The 21,002-nt window shown below is 45.8% G+C and overlaps 1 protein-coding gene across 4 annotated transcripts in view; it reads left to right on the top strand.

The window, feature by feature from the left end:
- Nucleotides 1-21,002, top strand: part of TSPAN9 (tetraspanin 9) — a 317,564-nt gene that overhangs the window by 73,233 nt on the left and 223,329 nt on the right. For all 4 annotated transcript variants that reach the window (XM_059726711.1, XM_059726714.1, XM_059726712.1 and 1 more), the window contains one exon: nt 20,496-20,596. The gene's annotated coding sequence lies outside the window, so the exon portion shown is untranslated. The remainder of the gene's footprint in view (nt 1-20,495; nt 20,597-21,002) is intronic.

The raw sequence follows: 21,002 nt of genomic DNA, 5'->3' as shown, positions 1-21,002 counted from the left end.
AAAGGCACAACTATGTTGTCTATTGATTATATTTAAAGATATGGTAGGTTAACCTTCAAAAGATTCATTTACTGAGGGACATGTGTTTTACATCAAAGTTCATTCATTAATCATAAAGACTACTTGGAGATGTGTCAGCTATCCCATGGAATTTTAGTAGTGCAAATATTTCATAGTCCTCTGGCCCAGAACTTCCTTGTAGTCTTGTCCTAGCTCCTTGTGCTTCTGTACATCTAGTAGCAGTCTTCTTTTCCTCACTATTCAGAATGGAGGGAGAGTCTAATATGAATCTGACATAAGGCGACAGTTAACTACTTGCAGTCTGTGTGTTTGGGTGGGGAGGAGGGGAAGGGAGGGGAATTACAGTTGTACATATAGATTTAAAAAACACGGAAACACAACAGGATGCTCAAATACATGTTCTGCAGTCTCTGTATGGTAATGTCAGCCACAACCAGGGTTACCCATCCCTAATTGCATGGGACAGTCCTAGAATGGGAACATCAAGTCCTAGTCCCGGGCTGCATGACTCTGGGACAGCATTTGTCCCAGATTCTCAGTATTGTACAGGGATCTGGGTTTTCTGTTAACTGTGGAAAACCACAGAAAATGGTGGGTTTCCCTTTGCAGGCTGGCAGCATTCCAGCCAGCAAGGGGCTGCTGTGAGCCAGATGCAGATTGCACCACATGCATGTGTGCACCTGCATACATGCACATGGCCAAGAAAACAGCCAGGCAGCATAGAGAGGAGCTCCCTGCAGGAAAGTCTGTGGGAGGGAGGGAGCTTAGGTGGAGTAGGGGAGGCAGGTTGAGGCCCCCATGATGTGGGAGGGAATGGGGCTGGGGGTGCTGCCTGCCTGCTGTGGACTCAGGGGTTCCCACCCTGCTCGGGGCTCCCCTTGGGTTTCTCTCACCTGTGTGGGCAGGGGGCACATAGCCAGCGCAGGGCTCCTGGGGAAAAGGCAGCAGGGTAGGGAGCCACAAGCCTGCACCAGGCAGCCCGCGTCCGCTCCTGCTCCGCTCGGCTCTGCTCCAGCTGTACGACCAGCAGAGGTGGGGTGGGGGGAGGAGGAGCAGAAGTGGGAGCGGGCATGTATCCTGCCTTTTCATTTTGAAAAGTTGGTCACCCTACGACCATTCAGGCATCCAAAATCAGAAGACATGACATTGTTCTTTTATGTGCCACCTGGATTTTTGATGGTTGAGGTTTATGCTTCTGAGCTTTTTATTAACAACCTTGAGGTCTAGAAATTTTGTCTTTTTGGCTAGGGACAGAAATTGCACATAAACCAGTATAAATGATTGGAAACCAGTTCAAATCTGTAATATAACAGAAATTCACTTTACATAAACCAAAATGGCTGAAACCAAAATGGCTGAAACCAGTTTAAGATAAACCTGAATGGATGTAGTATCAGAATTGACTGATTTAGGTTAAATTGGATTATTGAACTTCTGTCCCAGATCCCCTCCCAATTCAAGTTAAGTCACAGTCTCCCAGCATCCCAGGATGCTTTGCACCTCCCACAAGTCCCATCACCCCTCTTGCAGGATGGGCAAGCTAGCCTTGGCCCAAGCTGTCTGCTCCAGATGAGTAGGGAGGCGTGCTCTAGTGCAGGGGTGTCCAACCTTTTTGAATGTGGGGCTGGATCACGAACTTTTTATCACCCAATGGGCCGGCAAGCCATATTCAAAGACCTCACAGGAAGTGGTATCACATCAGGAAGTGATGTCACGTGAGCTTTGACTCCAATGAAGTTGCAGGAAGTGACAATGAAATGGGTCTGGAAATGTGGTTTAAAATCCAAAATAAAAACAATATAAAAGCAAGAATGAAATAATACCAAACACTTGACTAAAATAAACACTTTCGCTTCTACTCACTTCTCAATGAATGAAAGAAGCATAATGCAAGTCGACAGATCAAATGTGGAAAAGATGTCAGCCAGAGTGGAAACTAATCAAAGCAACAAAATATGGGCATTTTTTAGAATAATCTAGACTATTTATACGTAGGGTGACCATATATCCTGGATTGGCTGAGACAGTCCCAGATTTTATAGGCTGTCTCAGTGTCCCAGCCACTGGAGAAAATTTAAGCAAAAGTACCAGATTGGTGGGAATCTGGGAGCTGGGGGGTGGGGGCTGTGTGTGTGTGCGCGTGCGTGCATGCATATGCATGTGTGTGTGCTTCCAAGCACATGTGTGTTGCAGCAGACAGAGCCAAAGCAGCTATTGGGACGTGCTGGGAAGTATGGTACTTTTGTCACTGGAGCAAGGGCTGTGGGCTGGGGTGGGAGCTGGTGTGCTGACCAGGCTGGGGATGCTGCATGTGCTCTGTCTGCCCTGCTCTGACTCATGGCTCTGGCCCCATTCTGGCACCTGCTGCTGCATCCTGGCCGTGTGCTGCTGGGCTAAGTCAAAGTCAGCTGCATTGCAGCCCCATGCAGACAGCCCAGTCTGGCCTGGCCACATCCTGCCCTAAGCGGAGAGAGGAGTGTGAGGCTGGGGCTGGCTGCCCCTGCCCAGCCAGGAACTCATGGCCAGGATGCAGCTGCAGGTGTCAGGATGGGGACAGGGCCAGGGCCAGAGGTGTGTAGAGTCAGACAGAACCCACGCAGAGCCCCCAGTCTGGCCAGCGCCCCAGTCTGCAGCCCTAGCTGTGGTGAGAGGCACTGTGCTCCTAACAGCTGTTCTGGCTCTGCTCACTGCCACACACTTCAGCATGCATGCATGTGTGTATGTGCATGTGTGTGTGCATGTGTGCCCTCCCTTGTATCTCTCCATCCTGGATGTCCCGGTCTGAGGGACAAATGCAGCCTCTGGGCCGGGCTCCTCCTGCCTCCCGCCCAGCCTGGCTCCAGCAATTGTGTGCCCTGCAGCCCCGGCCCGGCCCGGCCCGGCCCTGAGGTGACCCCAGCTCCACGCAGGAACTTACCCCATGCCTCTGTCCACCCCAGCCCAGTCCTGAGGTGCCCCCAGCTCTGTGCGGGAACTTACCTCATGCCTCCGTCTACCACACATGCGGGCAGGGTGCGGGCCATGCTGCAGCTCCTCCGGCCACATGCTGGGGGAAAGGGGTGGAGCCAGAGAAGAAGCTGTATGTCCTGTCTCCAGCTCATCTAATCAGGCATGGCTGGGGCAGCCCCGCGCCACACAGCCCTCAGGGCAGCAGTGGCAGGACCTAGATCACTGATGAGCCGGGCCCCATGGGGGTAAGCAGCTCCCCTCCCCTCGCTGCCAGCTGGGGCCCACGGGCCGGCAGTGCCCGCCTCACCTCATCACTGCCTTGCCGCCGCCGGGCACGGAGCAGGCACCTCGGGCCAGATAAAATGGCTTGGTGGGTTGCATGGCGGCTCGTGGGCCGTATGTTGGACAAGCCTACTCTAGTGCTTCCCGATTTTTGGCCTGGGCAGGCATGTGTCTGCATTTTTGGAATAAAAAATGAATGTCTGTTCACTTGCTTATCAGTTCAATATACTCAGCTTAGACTAACCTGTGAAGATTGAATCAATTCAGCTTTGGGCTTTTTGACTGTCTGTTCTTAGCCTGTTCATTTTTAAATGAAAGCTAAGCTTCTAATATATTCACATGACTCAAGGATTTGGTGATTTAAGAAATACCTGTTATCACAAGACTTGCACAAAAATTGCAGGAGTTGCCAATGCCAAATTTGTCTTCACCTGATCCTGGTCCCACTCAAATATTTGTCCCAGCCCAGTATTACTATTAGATATGAAATTTGTGGGTGGAAATGTGGTTTGGCCCCTAATCATCTAAAATGGTAGCCTCCAGCCCATAGTTAAAGGCAATAGGTTCCCCTTGAGACCCTCTAACACTGATCATGGCTATAGGAAACTAAGAAGGTAATGAGGTGGACAGGCATGATGTTGCCCCATAGTATGTTACTTGCTTGGTCTGGTTGCCTATGGACCAGTGAAGGTTGGGAACTGCTGTTCTAAAAGTAAGTGAATAAGGAGGTGCTAACTTGACTTTTAAATGCTGCTGAATTAATGTCTTTCTTCAAACTGAGTACTGAGTACCCACAAAACTTTGGAGCAGATATTTGTGATTACTGACACGGATTGATATTTACTGTGATTATTGGTCTTTGCTGTGTTTATCTGTTCGCTTTCTCTAGCACCCATCACCAGTATGTTTAAAAGTTTCAGTGGAAGATTTATAATCTAATGGATAATGAGTTGTCAGTGTTGATGAGAGAAACTCTAGGTGGTTTTATTTATACTCTTTTACTGTAACTGTTTAAATTTAAATAAATGGGAGAAGAGGTGTGGGAACTGCCAAAGATGTCTCTCTTCTGGAGTTGCTTTGGTCCAGCTGTTAAACTGGCTCCAGCCTGTTTCCTGCCCCTCCCCCCCTCCCCCTGCTTTTTTTTTTTCCTGCTGCAGCTGTTGCATTTTCATCACTGACTCCAAATACCACATTTCCCATTAGCGCCAAAGCCTCTGCTGTTCCAAGGGGAATGTCATTTGTGTGTCTTGCATGTATTATTGCTAGGTGACCTCCAGCAATTGAGGTGCTTATACCTCTGAATGCCAGAAGGCAGGATTCCTTGGTATGACACACATGCAAGACCCAGAAATGTGAATGGTGAGCTCTGCAGACTTGCTGGCAGCAAGCAGTTAAGTTTTTATTGTCCTAAGCTCTGCTCTTCAAATGCCACTGCACTATAGCTGGCCTTATCAGTATCTGATTTAACACTGGATGTCAGCATATTTATTTCTTCTGGCAGTTTTAGTATCATGTCACTCATCGACTGTCACAGTTGTGTCAGACTTTAGGAGCCTGATCCTAAAAATGTTTGCAAATAAGATGCCACTGTCTATTTTAACGGTTTTCATCTTTAATTTATATAGTTTAAAAAATGATTTTTGTCTGTGCAAGACATTTAAAAGTCTGGCTTTGTGCAGGCTTCCTTGACCCACCTGTTTCAGTCCCGCTTTAAAGCACCCTCTCCTATACTTGTTTGGACTTCTAACACAGGTCTGCCAGTGCCCCTCAGTCATGCCCGGCAGCCCCCTGCTATTGCAGTCCTGGGCTCCCTGTGCAGCTCTGCCAGTGCTTCTTACTTCAGACCTGCAGGTCCTCTTGCTTTTCTAGCCTGGGGCTGTTACACAACTGTTCTTAGCACAGTCAATTCTGAGCAAAGCGCGCCGGTTGTAGCACCCTGTGCACCAACGTGGCACTTGAATGCATTCAATTCAGACAGAATCATTTGGGGGTTGGGGAGAGAACATGGATAGAAGGACAGTTATAACCCTGTAAAAACGTGTGAGGGTAGGATTTGCCTGCCCCTTAAGGATGTGTCCAGATTATCCCGCATGTGCCTCTTGCCACATCTCAAAGTAGTTTGAGACTCAGTAAGAGGCATGCAGGAAACAAAAAAGCATTCCCTGTGCTGCATATTTGCATCACGGGCTTAAAATTTGATACCTGGATATCCAAGTATCAAAAAAACCAAAAACCCTGTAAAAAAAGCGGGGCAGGACCATGCCCTGAGGCAACCAGAATCTCGGGTCCTCTGAAGAGATGCTTTGGTAGCTGGCCAGAGCATCTCTATCCCTGCTCCTTGCCCTGACACTGCAGCATGCTGTCTGCTTGTGCAGGCAAAAAGTAATGCAGGCTGCAGCAACCTGGACCTGGGCTCTGTTCTAGGTAAGTGGGCAGCGGTGGGGGGGGGGCAATATCTGGAGGCAGGACCCAGCCCAGCATGACAGGCGGTCCCTGTGAGTGGGGCTGAGCCCTGGGTGACAGACCAAGTGGCCCAGAGCTGCCTGAAGGCGCATGGCGTCATGCTGAGGTGGGCAGGGCTGGGCCTGCACGATGCAGCACACACAGTGCCAGGTGCGAGGCAGCCAGGGCTGAGCCACGCTGCCCTGCGCTGCACAGGGGGGCTGTGCCAGGAGGCCCCGAGTGCCCCGATGGCGGCTGCTGCTGGTGATCTGTGGGCTGTGCAGGGGCATGTGGGCCCTGTGGGGTGGGGGCTGTGGCCCTGCAGGGGGCAGGGGGAAGTTAGGGCCCTGTGGGGTGGGGCAGTCCATGTTGTGTGGGGGGCACCACTCCTGACCAGTCCCCCCCACACAGTCCTCCCATACCTATCTACCCCATGCCTCCCCACATCCCTCCAAACCCACCCACACACCCACCTGCATCCCCCCACACCCCATTCCCACCTCAGTCCTGCAAACTCCAAATCCCCCCAGCCTGCATCCATTGTGCCCAGCTGCTAGATAGGATGAAACATGCTTGTTAGTGAAGGGGTCAGGGGGAGCTCTAATTGTTCTATGGTAAGAAAAGCAAACATCAAAACATCTAGATATTTAGAATTTATTTTACTATGATGATAGAGACACTGGTAGGCTTCCAGATTGCTTTAACATTGTAAATACATTAATAAAACATTGCCCAACTGCTCCTCTCTCTCTCTCTCTCTTTAATTGTGGAAGAACATAGATTTTGGGGTATTTTAAAGAATATGAATGAATTTGAATGAAAGAGTGAATTTGGGATTTTTTTATCAGAGTGTTTGCAGTTTTTAAATAGGGAACACCAGAATTTCTGCTAGTGAGACAAGTGGCAGGACCCAGGCAGAGGAGCCTGCTCAGGGATGGCACCTGGGACCTAGCTGGAGGTAGCTGACCTCCTGGCCACTTGGGACAGTTCAAAGCAGGCCATTACACTGAGAACATCTTCCAGATGATAGCTGCCCAGATGGCAGGGCGGCGGCACACATGGCAGTAGTGCCATATAAAGGCCAGCTGTGCAGCCACAGCCTCCTGGCAGCTGTCCCAGAGGTGCAGATGCCTCTGCTATGGCCCTGAAGGTCCCCATCCAGGTCTGGCAGGCCTACAGCCTTGGAGCCACATGCTGTCGCAGGCGGCAGCAGGTCATAGCCAGGCAGCAGCCCCAACTGCTAGGCTGCTGCAGTGGGTAGAGGGTGCAGGGAACTGTAAGTTAGGGCTGCTTCAGCAGTCCAGCTGGCACAAGGGGTAGTGTCCACAGATACCAATTGGCCAGGCCCCAAAAGCCCCTGTCTATTTGTCCACTCAAAATTGCCGTGGACTCTAAGGCCCACCCGGTAAACTAGTATCCCCACTATATGGGAGCTAATGGATGAATGGAACAACTGATTATGTGGGACAACTAGGAAAAAAACAGGATAGGAATGACGTGGAGGTCAAAGGGTCCAAAAGTGAAAGTAAGTGCCCTGGAGGGGGACACCAAGCAGAGCCCTCTGGGCCATATCCACCAGTCCTCAAAGGCATCCAAGAAGCCAGTGGACACCATCCACTGATGCTCTGCCCAGAAACGTGCATGGACAAGTGAGAGGAAAGTGGCCCCGCAGTCTCCAGGCACCTTCCCAGCCAGAACCTCCTTCCTGGTCAAGTACAGGGCCCACTTGGTCAGGGCCAGGAGGAGGCTGACCAGGAGGTCCTGGGACTTGGTGGGGCTGCAGATGGGATGACCAAAAACAAAAAGGTGGGGGGTGAAATTCAACCAGAACCTCAGAAGGAGGTTCTGGAGGTGGAGGTGGAAGGGCTACAGCCTGGCACACTCGAGGGTCATGTGCGCCAGGGTCTCCTTCTGCCTGCAGAAGGGGCAGGAGACCAGAGTGTCTGTGATCCCAGAAGCTCTTGAGAGTAAGTAGCACTCAGCTGCTTGCCAGGGCAGGTTTTTATATTGCTAGGGCCAACACAGGTTTTTATACAGCTGGGGCCAGCACAGGTGCTGGCCTCAGGCTCAAACTCCTCCTGGCTCAGATCCAGGAGGAGCTGGGCAGGGTTATTGTGCCCCAAGTGGCACAACCTGCCCCATAACAAAGTGCAAAAATCCCCAGCTCAAATTTTGCTGCTCCTATTTGAGCTGCTAGAAGTCCACATGTTTGCATGTGTTGACGTGCCCTAAGTGTGCATCAGCTGATCCACTCCTGTCTCACAGTAAGTGAAGCTAAACCACAGTGATTTACTTCTAAATGAAGCAGGTGGTAAAATATTGAGGTTTAGCTTCTAATTATGGTGAAACAGGAAGACATAGGAAACAGTTACAGCAGATTCAGCTTAATGTATTGTAATCTCCCTCCTTTTTCAGTGCGCATTATTGTTTTGCCTGTCCACACCTGGAGAACCATTAATTGTCCAACAGGACCCAGTTATCTGTAAACCATCCCTGAGATGAGTTTCCTGACTTGACTGTTTCCAGCAAGGGTATTCCATAGTCTCTTGGCAGATGTATCCTTTTGACATATACTGTTTACTTTGAAAAGGATCCTGCATTTTCCCTGCATTTGTTAGCTCAGGAACTAAATTAAACTGTCTGTAAAATCATTCCTCTTCTATTTGAGTGTCTTTTTGGTACTGCAAGGATGTGCCGGATAAAATTGCCTACAAATAAATGTAAATTAGAATGTCCCCTTGCCTGATGCATAACTGTTATCACTATTCTTTCTTTAGTTTGTCATCTGCACCTAAAACTACCAATTCACTTCAGCTTTTCTTACGATCCAAGGCCTTACTTTACCAACCATTTGTCTAGTATGATTCTTTCATCATCCTTTATAACCGGGGTGACAAACATAAAGCCCAGGGGCCAGATACAGCCCATGGAGGTAGGTCATTGAGCCTGTAAGGCTTTTTGTGGTTGAGAAGACCCACCTCAGTGCAGAAATTCAGTGCTGGGGCAAGTGGTGATGCTGTTAACCCCTGTGGCTGCCCATTGCTGTGTTAGCAGTCCCAGCATCCAGAGGGTTAATGTTGCTGAATTCCTGGTATAAGATCCCTCTTAGGGATGCAGTTCTGTAGCAGTGGAGCAAGTAGCACTGGCATGTGTCCCCTGCTGCTGGCAGCTGTGGGGGTTTATGCCACCATCACTTGCCTTACTGCTGAATTTTCAGATTTGGCTCAAAAGGGCAAATTAGTTTCACACCCCTGTTTTATAATATGTAGGCACAGATAATAGAGGCATGGACTGCTATGGTATGGGTAAGCTAACACAATTTGAATCAAAACTCAGTCTGCAATACTGTCATCTTTTTCACCTCTCGGTGTTAAATGTTGCTAGAGCACACGTGAAATTTCTGTCTGGGTGTTGATTTTTTTTTTTGTTTTGTTTTGTGGAGCCCTTATTGCAGTAAGTCTCTTTCATCTCTTTGTGAGGAGATCAAAGTGTATCTTATATTTTTCTCTGAAAATGGGTAATGTCTGGGCTTAATGCACTCACTGTCTGGTGAGCTGGAACTGCAAAAGTGCTAGAGGAAATCTCTTTCCTTGTAACCAGATACGGCATTGGTATTGGCCAATTTCAGGGTTCTTGTCATGAATCATGAAGAAAGTGCCTCCTAAGAAGCCACTGTTTGGTCCATTTGTTTGTCTGCAAAACATAAGCTGTTAATAAAGACCAGGATCTTGAAGTGAGTGGAAGGCGATACAGCCAACAGAACACTGATGTAATGCATTTCGCTAAGCTTGTGTTATTTATTAGCTGAGACATTGCATGGTGAGCTAGATAGAAGGTCCCCAGGGCCCAGGCGTAGCGGATCTCAGTAGCTGAATCTGGAGGTGATGAGTGCTTGGGAAGATGTATTAGACAGTGTTGGCTAGAGATGGAGGAAGAAATTTTCCTTGACAGTAAAGAAAATGTCTGAGTGTTCAAAAGTGCCAGCAAGTCCAAAAAGACCTTGAGATGTCACCTTCCTAAAGTGACTGAAGAACTGGCTCATTACTTGGGATAGTTGATCAAAAGCTTTCTTCTTCAAATTAGCATACTTTGTCTTGCTCACATTGGTGTTTATCCGGCTGTTCCACATCTAGGTGCTAATTTTTCCTGGACACTTGAACAGGCAGACACTTAACATGCTTTTGATCTGAAGATGCAGCAGAGCTAAGGGCTATCTGTATTGCTGATATCCAGATCTAGAACATTTCATAGTTTCTGAAAGGGTTTTAAAATAAATGTTGAGACTGATGCAGAATTGAGCCTTGTGGGACTCCACAGAAGAGAGCCTTCAGAGGGGAAGAGCACCTGCCATGCTTTTAACTGTTTGAGACTTTTTTTTGTTGAGAGGTGGGAGAGAAGCCAACTCAGTGGTTTCCACTTCCCACAGGGCCAGTTTGTGGAGAGTCATTGTTACCTAAACATTGAGGGTGGCAGAATCTCCGGACAGATCTAACAGCGCGGACATAATGATACTTGCCTCTTCCTAAAGGAAATTTATCCATCAGCATGAGCTATATCCTGGACTGATGCCCAACTAGAAGGAGCCTGGGATACCTAAGGAGGTTAGGTACTATTGAAGATAATTCATCACTACATTCTCTGTCACCTTGTCAGAGAAAGTAGGTTTAGAGCAGTGATTCTTAACCAGGTTGTGGTGGCACCCAGGTGTGTCTTGAAATCTTTTCAAGGGTGCTGTGAGTTGCCATGCAAAGTTAGTGCTGTTAGGCATGAAAATATGGTTCACAAGATAAACTTGGAGATTTCAAAGAGGAATCTATAATGCTAAAAACATTCTGCCCTCTTGCAGTCTTCCTGAATTCTTTGCAACAGAAGAATTGCTTTTATTTTTCTCTAGACAAAAAATGAGTGAAAACGGAGAGCTAGCATTTTCTGTGGGGCTCCTTGAGTCTATTGAGGGATGCCTTGACTCAAAAAAATTTGAGAACCACTGGGTTACAGAGAGACAGCTGTGACTGTTAAATCACTTACGCTGCAGAGTGTTTCCTGAATGCCACTTAGCTTCCATGGTAAGGTCTCAGGAGAGGTTTCCTCCACCATAGGCCCTGGCCATTCCTGCATTATATGGCCTGTATGTGGTCTTCCTAAAATTATAATACCCTAAGAAGGACGCTTTCTATTATATGGCTTTAGTTTGTAGCCCCATGGTAAAATCTGTGGAGGGGATCCTTAATTCTAGGAGCTTAGATGGCTGCCAATTATGGTAGCTATCCCTTTTGGAACCCTGGGAGGGTGTCCAAATATAGCCTGGGGTGATCCTTGTGCTGTAAGGTATCTTTAAATGATATCTTCCACTGTAAGACCTAAGCGGACCCCTTTATTCTAGCATCCTAAAGTGTTTGTCTCCCACTGGACGGCCCTGTGGAAAGTTTTAGGGTGAGTGGGAGCAGTGTGAAGGGACGCAGGTTGATTGCAGTCTGTAACTGACTCAGTTCTGTTTCTTGGCTTTCGCTAAAAGTGACTTGCATGGGGTGGCACGCAGAGGTGTATCTGGGGAGCAGTGCAGCATGGGGCTTTGTTAATGGGTGGGCTGCTAGTGGTGGCAGCTGGGCTGGCTGCTGTTTTTGTGTCCCCCTCCACTCAGTGCCTGGGGCTGGTGCTCTGGTTGCCCCCCTCTTCAATTATGCTACTAGCAGAATATATTACCTTCAGTGTTTCATGAATTGCTGGCTGTGGGATTAGGTCATGTTCAGGAATGAGGCACTGGTTGTTCCTCTCTTTGCTTAGTGTTAGATTCTGCAGGCCTGAAGGCACATAGAAGAATATATTTGATCTTTTTCACAAAGGAAGCTGAAGACTGCTCATACTTTGTGCTGTGGAGTTGGAGCCTGGGTGAGGATGGTCTTTAATCAAGACATCCAAGCAAGGGCTCCCTAATCTGAATTCTTCACTACAACTGGGATCTAGCCTTTGCTGGCTGAAGAGGAATAATTACCTGGTTTTGCTTTTTTGTGCTGATAATCCTATTACCACAGTTCAGTAACGTATGTGCCGTCCTTTGCAAGTCTCAGTCGCTCCTGCCTACTGACTCTTTCTTCTGCCAAGTGACTACTAACTTCATTAACTACAAATCTCCAGTCTTCTTCTTTTAGGATTTTTTGTCTTTTTTTTTTTTAGTGCAATCACATTTTTCTCCAGTTTGTCCAAGTTTGCTCTATATTTAGACTGCTCTTTGGCTGATCTCTGCCATTACCTCTGTGTAGCGAGCGTTTTTGTGGCAGCATTTTTTGAAGCACTGACATAGTATGGCACCATCCACGCTCCACAGTGGTGCTCTTAGAGTACGTGCTTGCAAATCCTTGGCATGATAGCAGCAGGGTAATGGTTAATCCTATCCTCCCTTGGCAGTAGTCCCTCCCAGTTTTTTGTGTAAACCCCAGATTTTACTAGTTCTCCTCACTCTCTGCTCCCAGCTGACAGTTAAGTAAATCACTGGCTGTTCACTAGACCTGAAATGACTCCCCTGTGGGACCACTGTAGATACTCTTCTTACTTGACACTGAACCATTAATAGCTACTTCTTTCGAACTGTTATTCGTGTTATAGTACTTCTGCTTACTCCACACTTCTCTAGCTACCTGATGAGAATGCTCCGCAGAACTCTGCCGTAAGCCAAAGAAAAGTTGAGCTATATTGTGCCATGTCCGTGCATCTCGAGAGAATTCATCCAAAATGTCACCTAGACCCCTTTTTGTTTAATTTTCTTTTGACACTTAATTGTTCCTATTTAATTTTCTCTGTGCATATATTTATCTTCTGCTCTGTCCACATTTTTATTGATGAATTACACCTACAGTCTGCAGCACTGTTCACAAAAAAAGACAGTGAAGGAAATACAGATTTTTGTCCATGTCATTTCCTTATGAATAGGTCCCTGCAGGATAATAAAAGGCTTTAGTATTTTGGCTTTATTTCAGCTAAATTTTAAACACTGTGTTGGCTGCAACTGTAGACCTCACATACACAGTATAAGGTCTCTCTTGTTTTCAGGGTCTGTGCAAGTTGAGTATCTTTTTTAGGAGGGTTCTATATTATGTTACATATTTCTAACTGCTGGTTCAAATTTCTAAGGCAAGCCTTTTCTGATTTCAAGCTAAAGTTTGGGTTTCTACCCTTGCTGCCCCTCCCTTTCCAAACCTACTGGCTGTAATATGTAGCCCAGTATTCTAGAGGATTTGGTAACAGGCAAGCTACATTCCTACCATTCTTTTCTCACAGGAAAATATCTGTAAATATCTCTGTATAACATTTCATCCTCTGCTAGGTTTCCTGTCACTCTCACAAACATTAGTGCCCCCCTTTATTTTCACTGTTGGTAGACTTCTAGGAACAACCAACCGTGTATAGTATGATGATGGATTTGTCTCATTTGGGTCGAAGAGTGTGTGTTATATGTGCTTTTCTCCACGGTCGCTTTTAAAGCCAAGCCTTATTGTTTTATCACAGCTGGTGTCAGTGGAGATCATAATTTTATTTCTAATCTTTAAAATTTTTAAAATAAAATCTGATCAGTGGAATACTGGCTTTCGTTTAATGTTTTGAGTGCTTAGTGGTTTTGTTTCATTAGAATAGATTAAAGCACGTGGTGCACTTTGAAACCGCTAGTGTTTGCTTTTTGGGTTCAAATCTACATCCATTTAAGTCTGTAGCAAAAATGCCATTGTTTTTAATTGGATTCATAGTTTCATAGATGCTATGTGCTGGAAGGGGCCTTACAGAGCATCAGGTCTGTGTCCCCTGCACTTGGGCAGGAAAGAGTGATGAAGATCACCAGGATGAGTGACTGTACCTACCCCAGGATATCACTTCATTTTTACAGTGCTAAATCTCTCTTCTTTTGTCTAAAAAGAATTGTCCAGTTGAATCTAAACATGAAATATGGTCAGTACTATTAGAAAATATCTAAGTTAATGGTGTGATCATAAGATTAAATTTAATTAGATTTTTCCTCCTTAGTCTTCTCTGATAAAGTCCATATTTTCAAACTTACTCCATACAGTTTCTTTCTGGTTCAAATTGTCTGGAATATGGGGCTTTATCAATTAGTTTATCTCAAGCCCAAAGTTTCAAACTTTAGTGCTTAACGGTAGACAGCTGGCTGTATAATTCATCCTTTACAGCAGCGGTTCTGAACCAGGGGTACACGTACTCCCAGGGCGTACGTGAAGCTTCATCAGGAGGTCCATGAGATATATTTCATATATTGTCTAACACAGGTCAAAGGGCCTAAAAATTTAATTTCCCATTGAAAGGGGGTACATGAAGTCTCACTCTGAGGCCAAGGGGTACGTCGACTGAAAACGGTTCAGAACCACTGCTTTAGAGTTTATTTCAATGAGAGTTGTAGGTGAGTGGCTCTTTTAGAAACTGAACTTAAACATGTGCTGTAGTGCCTAGCTTTAATCAAACAAATTTGAAAATGTTCACCTTAACCATAATTTTGCCAATAAAACAAATTCTGACCTTCATAATTTTCTTCATTAGATGATTTTATTTTTGTCACTTTTTAAAAGGTGAAACACAGATAATTTCTGCAAGTAAATGTAGCTACTACGTACTTACCATTTTATGTCACACTGGTTAATTTTCTAAAATCAGGCAACTATAATTGCAAAGAAATAAATTATCTTGGTAGATCTTGAAGAGTAAAATCAGCTTGTACCCATGAGCTCCATACTTTAAAGAGTTTTGATTCTTTGGGCCAAGCTCTGAAAGTATTTTGCCAAGTTAAACATGTACCCTACTTCAAACCAGGTCCTTCACATGTATATAAATCATGAGACCCCCGTACAATCAAAAATGCTTTTGGGATTCTTCTCCCTTCCCTCAGGTGATGATTGTCTATTGTGTCTTCACTGGACATAGGACAGTAGGACTAGAAGGGATCATCTGGGCTAATGACTCTTGTCCTGGTAATTGCAGGCAACTATGTAGCAGATGTTAAATCCAAATGGGTCCATAGAAACATCCCCTCTGGTCCTTCCTATGTGCCATGATCACAAATTACTTTTTAATATGCCATGAGAAACTAGCATGGCTAGTACACAAAACCAAAGGTCTCAAAAACTATCATATGCCTTAGGAAGAGGAAAGGAGCACCACCAATGCCTTTGGCCCTGGCAATGGCAGGGAATTTATTAGGACCATCATGGCATATTTTACCTAGAAAGTGGACCATACTATATCAGAGGGCAAACCCCTCCTTCTCTTCCACCAGTAGTCCCTGACTTGTGGGAAGTGTCTTTCCCTCCCCCAAGTCTGGTAACCATTACCATTCCTCTAAAGCAGGGGTGGGCAATTATTTCAGTTGGAGGGCCACTTAGTGTGTTTTGGTGAGCTGTCAAGGGCTGCATGGGTAGCCCTGTCCCTTGCCAGGTGCCCTGCCCTCTGGTCCCCATCTTGGGACCAGAGTCCCACCCCTATCCCCTGACCTTTGCCACTGGAAATCCCTTCCCTTGTCCCCAGTAGTACTTCTTTTGGGAGGGAGGAGTTGCCATCTTGGAACCAGAAAAAAAAACAAATTGTATATTAAAAGTCAAACATCTGCTATAACATATTTTAATTTTATTTCAAACATTATTTTTGGTCTTGATTTGTGTTTGCATACTGTAGATAGAGATGATTGCATAATAGCTCAAAAATAAAGTCTTACTCTTGTATATTGTGTGTGGGAGAGGGTGTGTGTGTATAGTGGGGTGTGTGGGAGATTTGTGAGGGGTTGTGGCTGTGTGTGTCAGGTGGTGTAGGGTATGTTGTGGGGTGTGTGTCTGTGTGGAGGGGTTGTGGGGGCAGGGTGTGGGTGTGTGGAGTTTGTGAGGTATGAGGGAGGGTGGGGGGGTATGGAGACCCCTGCCACCAGCAGCAGCAGGCGGGGACCCTCGGGGTGCTCATGACCTGCACAGGTGCTGCTGCCCGGTGACGCGTGGCTCCAGCCAGTTCCAGGAACTGCACATGGCATCAAGGACCGGAGCCAGGCTGGTCTGCCTCTATCACAAGGGGCTTCAGGGAACTCCTGGCACTCTCATGCCACTGGGGAAGCCCTGCGTGATGGAGCCGGCTGCCTTCCCCGGTCCCTGCTGCCATGAACAGTTGCTAGGACTCTGTCCTCACCGGATGTGCTGCAGCAGGGACAGGAATAGGAGCTGGTGGAGACCGGGGAAGGCGAGAAGGTCCCCCAGCAACTGCAGCAATGGCAGCAGCAGCCCCTCCTGGAAGCTTTGTGTGCTGGCTGAACTGGGCCTTTCTGCACACAAGGGTGGGAGCAAGGTGTGTGGGCTGGGTGGGGTACAATTCATTGGTGGGTGCCCGTGGGCCGTATGAAATTGCCTGGCAGGCTGGATCCAGCCCGTAGGCTGTATTTTGTCTACCCTTGCTCTAAAGCGCCTCTGCTACCACAAGATCAGCAAATGCCAGCCTAGGTCAGCAAAACATGGAATGAAATTCTGGCCCTCTGAAATCAAGGGGGCCAGGATTTCATTCTTAAACTCTAAGCTAGCGGTGTCCTCTTAGACTCCTGGTTTACACTGTGTTGTCTGTTACTTTAGACACAAAACTCCTCCAGGCAGCACCTTCTGTAGCACAGTGGTCACTGTTGGTTCCTAAAAGACAAAATACTTGCTAGTTATGTCTTGAATTGCTTGACTATTAAAAATTACTATCAGATGCTAGAAACTAGACAGCACCTAACAATGTGATTGAATTACCAAGTTACATGACTCTTAGGTCTGAGCATGATACTTCATCTTTTAATTGCTGTGTGTGTGGTTTTGACTCAGTTCCACTAATAAATAAAGCTATGTGTTGCCTAGACCTTTAAAAAGCAAGAAATCCTTTTCTGTAAACTCATGGTCCATTTATTAAGTCAGAATCACCCTGGTCCCTAATGACTTTTCTATATCATGTATTTAATATTCATAGGATAAAATGGATAAACAGGAGTGGGATATAGGTCTCCTACCTTTCTTCCAGGGCAGCATTCATGCCACTGAGCCACCCTCCCTCTGGCTTGCTCTCCTCCTTCTGGCTTCACTTCTCCTCCTTCTGGCCTCACTTTATCTTTCCCTTTTGGCTGTTCAGTGTGCCATCTCCAAGAGGAGGGCTAGAAGGTGTTTTGGGCAACACCCAGCCCATGGCCCGGTTGTTAGAGCATGGGATGATAAGCAGGAGATGCTGATTCAAATTTTCTCTGGGTGAAGGGGCTGTAGAGCCTGGGTCTCCTGCTCTCTGGGCAAGTTGCCACTAGGCTATTGGGCTGAAAGGTTTAAGGACCTTCCTCCTTTGGCATCAGTCACCTGCTAAGGATGGTTTTTTTCTGGCTAAAGTTTCAGGTCTTGTTTGACCACACATGCTTGCCCAGATGATTCTATTCTGCCTGGGATCCTAAGTGGCCAGAGTGGAGCCCTCTGGGCAGTACAGTACCAAGAAAGGTTGTGCAGAGCAAGTGTAGCTACATAGAATCCAAAACGTGTGCAAGTGCCACAAATTGCAGTTTCTGTAAGTTCCACTTTGGTTCGTGAAGGGGACATAGGATTTAGTCTTTTATTTTTAAATCAAAGTTGGGTCTGCTTTAATCGTGTGGTCCCAGGAGCTGGGGCTTTAAGATAAGACAGATATTGCAAGTCCTGGGATAAAATCCTGAGAGCGGGCAGCAGTAGCTGGTTGGTGGTCTGTTTGGGGCCAACCAGATCTTATATTTTATTGTGATGTTTTATATTGATTTTAATCTCACAATGCCAACCAATAGAGTAATTATAAATGTACTAAATAAATCATCAGCCTGTTAGTCTGTAATACAAGCTTGGTTCAATACTGGATAGTTTTGTGAGTCACATTAACATGCAGAATATCCAGCAGTGTGTGATTTATGCTGAAGGTGCCATAAAACAGAATAAATGTAAGACTTTTATTTTGAACTGCCATGTCCATATATTAAAATGATTATAGGGTGCTGACTCTGCAGCACCATTTAATAAAATGAATGAAGGAATATTAGTTAGGTCTTTTGTTCAGGAAACATCTATGCACTTTTTTTTTAAGAAGAAAGAACTGCATAAGAAGATGAGATGCTGTCAAGTGATAGATCACAACAGAGGAACTGGGAGTGGTTGTCAGTAGCAATTGCATTGTTTTTGCGTACTTTTAATTAAGTATACCTACGTGATGAAGCAACCAAAAGGAATATTGATTGGTTAAATTCTTCACTATTACCTGTTAGTGTCTGGCAATCTAAGATCATGAATAGCTACCCAGCCTGAAATAACAGGCAGCAAAATCTGCTAGAGTTAGTTATGCTTAGCCTCAAGATTTTCTTTGTTGGGGAAGAAAACATTATTATTTAGAGTATAGCAGCACTGCTGGAGATCAGTCGCCAGTAGTGCCAGTTACTATGCATATGCATAGCAAGGGTGATTAGCATGGGAGTGATAGCTGCAAGGCATAGCTGTACCCAGGTGTTTTCATGCAGCAGCATCCACACTAGTGCCACACTCACCCATGAGTGACCTTGGGACTTCTGGATGCACAACCCATGGTTCTTTGGGCCACAGGAATCTGAGCCATTCTGGTGAATTGTGGGAGAATGGTTCTTTGGGGTGCATAGTTGGAGAGGAGCAGAAATCCTGTGAAGGCACTGGAGGGCAGTCAGCACTGGAGTGGTTTAGCTTTCATTCTAACTGCAAAGTGGGTGGGTTGCCAGCCTGAATGTAGCTAGCACTTAGTTTTAACTTTACACCCAGGATAGACCTGCTGGCCCAGATGTAAAACACCACTAAACTAAGAGACATTTTTATGTGTTGCGTGCTGAGAGCTGGGTTAGGGACAACACCTCAATAGAAGCCCAAGTCACCATATTTTCCTGCATATGCACCCAGCAAAAGGGGTATGTTTGGGAAAATTCCATATTGCAGCTGCTCATAAGGATGAGGCAGGGGGTGAAGGGAATGAGTATGGGGTTTGTATGAGAAGCCTGCTCCCACAGAGGTAGCTTACCCTGGGACACATGGGACAGAGGAACTGGGGCTTCAGTCCAGCGAGAGGGACTGATGGAGATGGTGATCTGCTGAGGGTTGGTTTGAGGTATGCAAAGGAAAGGTAGAGGTGGGCTGCTACATCCCTTCCCCCACACTCGCCTGCCCTTCCACTCTTTTGGCAACTGCTAGAGTAGTTGTTCTTAACCTTTATAGTGTGAAGTCACCCCTTGTTAGACTTGTGCACCCCTCAGAAAATGCCAGCACTTAATTTTCATTCCTTTTTTGTCTATGGAAAAATAACAGAGCAGTTCTGCTGGAAAGAACTCAGACCACAACAGGTCAGAATGGTTCTGAAAATGTAGATTTCAATTTGAAGTCTCTGGGTTTATCTTCTGAATCATATAGGTGCTTGCACACCTCACAGTGCCAATATTGCATGTCACCCCACAGCACCCTTAAAAGGATCTTGCGGGATCCCAGCGTGATGTGGAACCCTTATTAAGTATCACTGTCCTCCCTAGAAGACAACCCTTCAAAAGCTGGGTTGGGGCATGCACAGGGAAGTGTGGCCATGGACTGCTACAGCTTTTCTCTCCTCCCCATCTGCTCTATGCTGTGGTGATGTGGTGGACCCCAAGCCCTAGCATATCCTAAGACAATTTGGTATGTTCAGGCATGTACTACCATGCATGTTTGTCCTTCTTTTTTCCCTATCTAGATTTGCAGGCTCTCACTGGCATCTCAGGGCTTCCCTTCAAGTCATCAGTACCTAATTTCAGTTACCTGGTATTTTTCCTTTTGCAGCTTTGGTGTACAAATCTTATTATACTATAAGAGTTCCTTCTTGGGAGGAAAAACCATGTCATGCACCAAAATGCACAGTGACTTTGCAGTGAAGATAAGCCACTTGAGAGAGTTCTTGCACCAAAGAGCTTACAGTGCAAGCAGACAAGGCAGACAAAGAGAAGAACTATTTTCCAGGCACAGAAATGATACCCAGAGATATTTGGCAACCTGCTTCAGGTCACCTATTCAGTTTGTGGCAGAATGAGTAGAACCCATGAACTCATGAGTCCCAGGCCAAGTATGGCAGTAAGAAGCCTGGCCTTCCTCTTCAGTCACTGCTGCAGATCAATGTGTTTTCTAATAAAACTTACTATGCCTATGTAGTGCCTGTATCTTGTTTGGTTGGTATCCACAATAAGGAGCTGTACCTCATATGCATCTTGTGGAGCATATTTCAAGCATGGAGATATTACATCTTGGAGAAACTGCCCTGGTAACTCAGATATAGTATGATAGGACCTCCTGCACCCCAGCTATCCTAACTTTTAATAGGGAGGTTTTGTTTTGGGAGCCAAGTGCAGTGCCAGCAGAAAGCCATTAACTGCATCAACCATCAGCCAATTCCCTTTCTGGTCTCTCCCCACAACCTACATATTTGAGAATTGGTGTTATCTTTTATAGAGGAGAAATGCAAACGTGGGAGAAAGCTGAACCTCCAATATCAGTAATATATAGTAAATAATGGCAACATGGTATTGGGATAAAGACACCTCCATCAGCCACCCCCTTCATATTCAGAGGATGCCAGCTGTATTAGCCAAAGAGATGCTTATATTCTTGGAAACTGTAAAAGGTAAATGGGCACTTACCAGTGTTAGCATATATTCCATTTAAAGTTTAATCTTCCATTCTTTCCTACGAGTTTTTCCTCATTTGTTGCATTCTATAAATTGTAAACATTGATTTTTAAACAAATTGTTTCTTTTTCAGCTGTGAAAATACAGGGATTTTGATATCAACAGGTGTGCCACTGCCCTCTTAATCCAGCTGTGCAGAAAACGTTTTCCAGTCAAGAGTAGCAACTGTAAAAGGTATGAATCCATACCTCTTCATTTGATTTCTGTTAAGTGTGAAAACTTGAAAGCTATCATAGAGTTGTGTTAATTTCTTCATAGATATTTTTGTTCTCTCTCCTTTTTTTCTTTAAAACCATTAGTGCTGTTTACAAAGCTTGGTCGATGCTATACTAAATGTGATGCACAGAGAGAAAAATCATGTTTGTACACATTTTTCATGTTTTACAAGGTATAATGGTTTGGGAATTTTTTTCATGTTTTCTCATTTTCTTTTAACATTAGAATTCAGATCTTGTCTACCTCACAAGATTCCTTTAGTAGTTAGAGAACTTCTGTTGTTATGACATCACAGCATTAAGGAAGCTGGTTAATTAGGAAATGATTTTTTTCTATTCTGTTTAACGTACTTTGTTTTAACATA

This window comes from Alligator mississippiensis, chromosome 4 (assembly GCF_030867095.1).
Source record: "Alligator mississippiensis isolate rAllMis1 chromosome 4, rAllMis1, whole genome shotgun sequence".
NCBI classification, from domain to species: Eukaryota; Metazoa; Chordata; order Crocodylia; family Alligatoridae; genus Alligator; species Alligator mississippiensis.
This window is presented reverse-complemented; position numbering and strand designations above follow the sequence as displayed.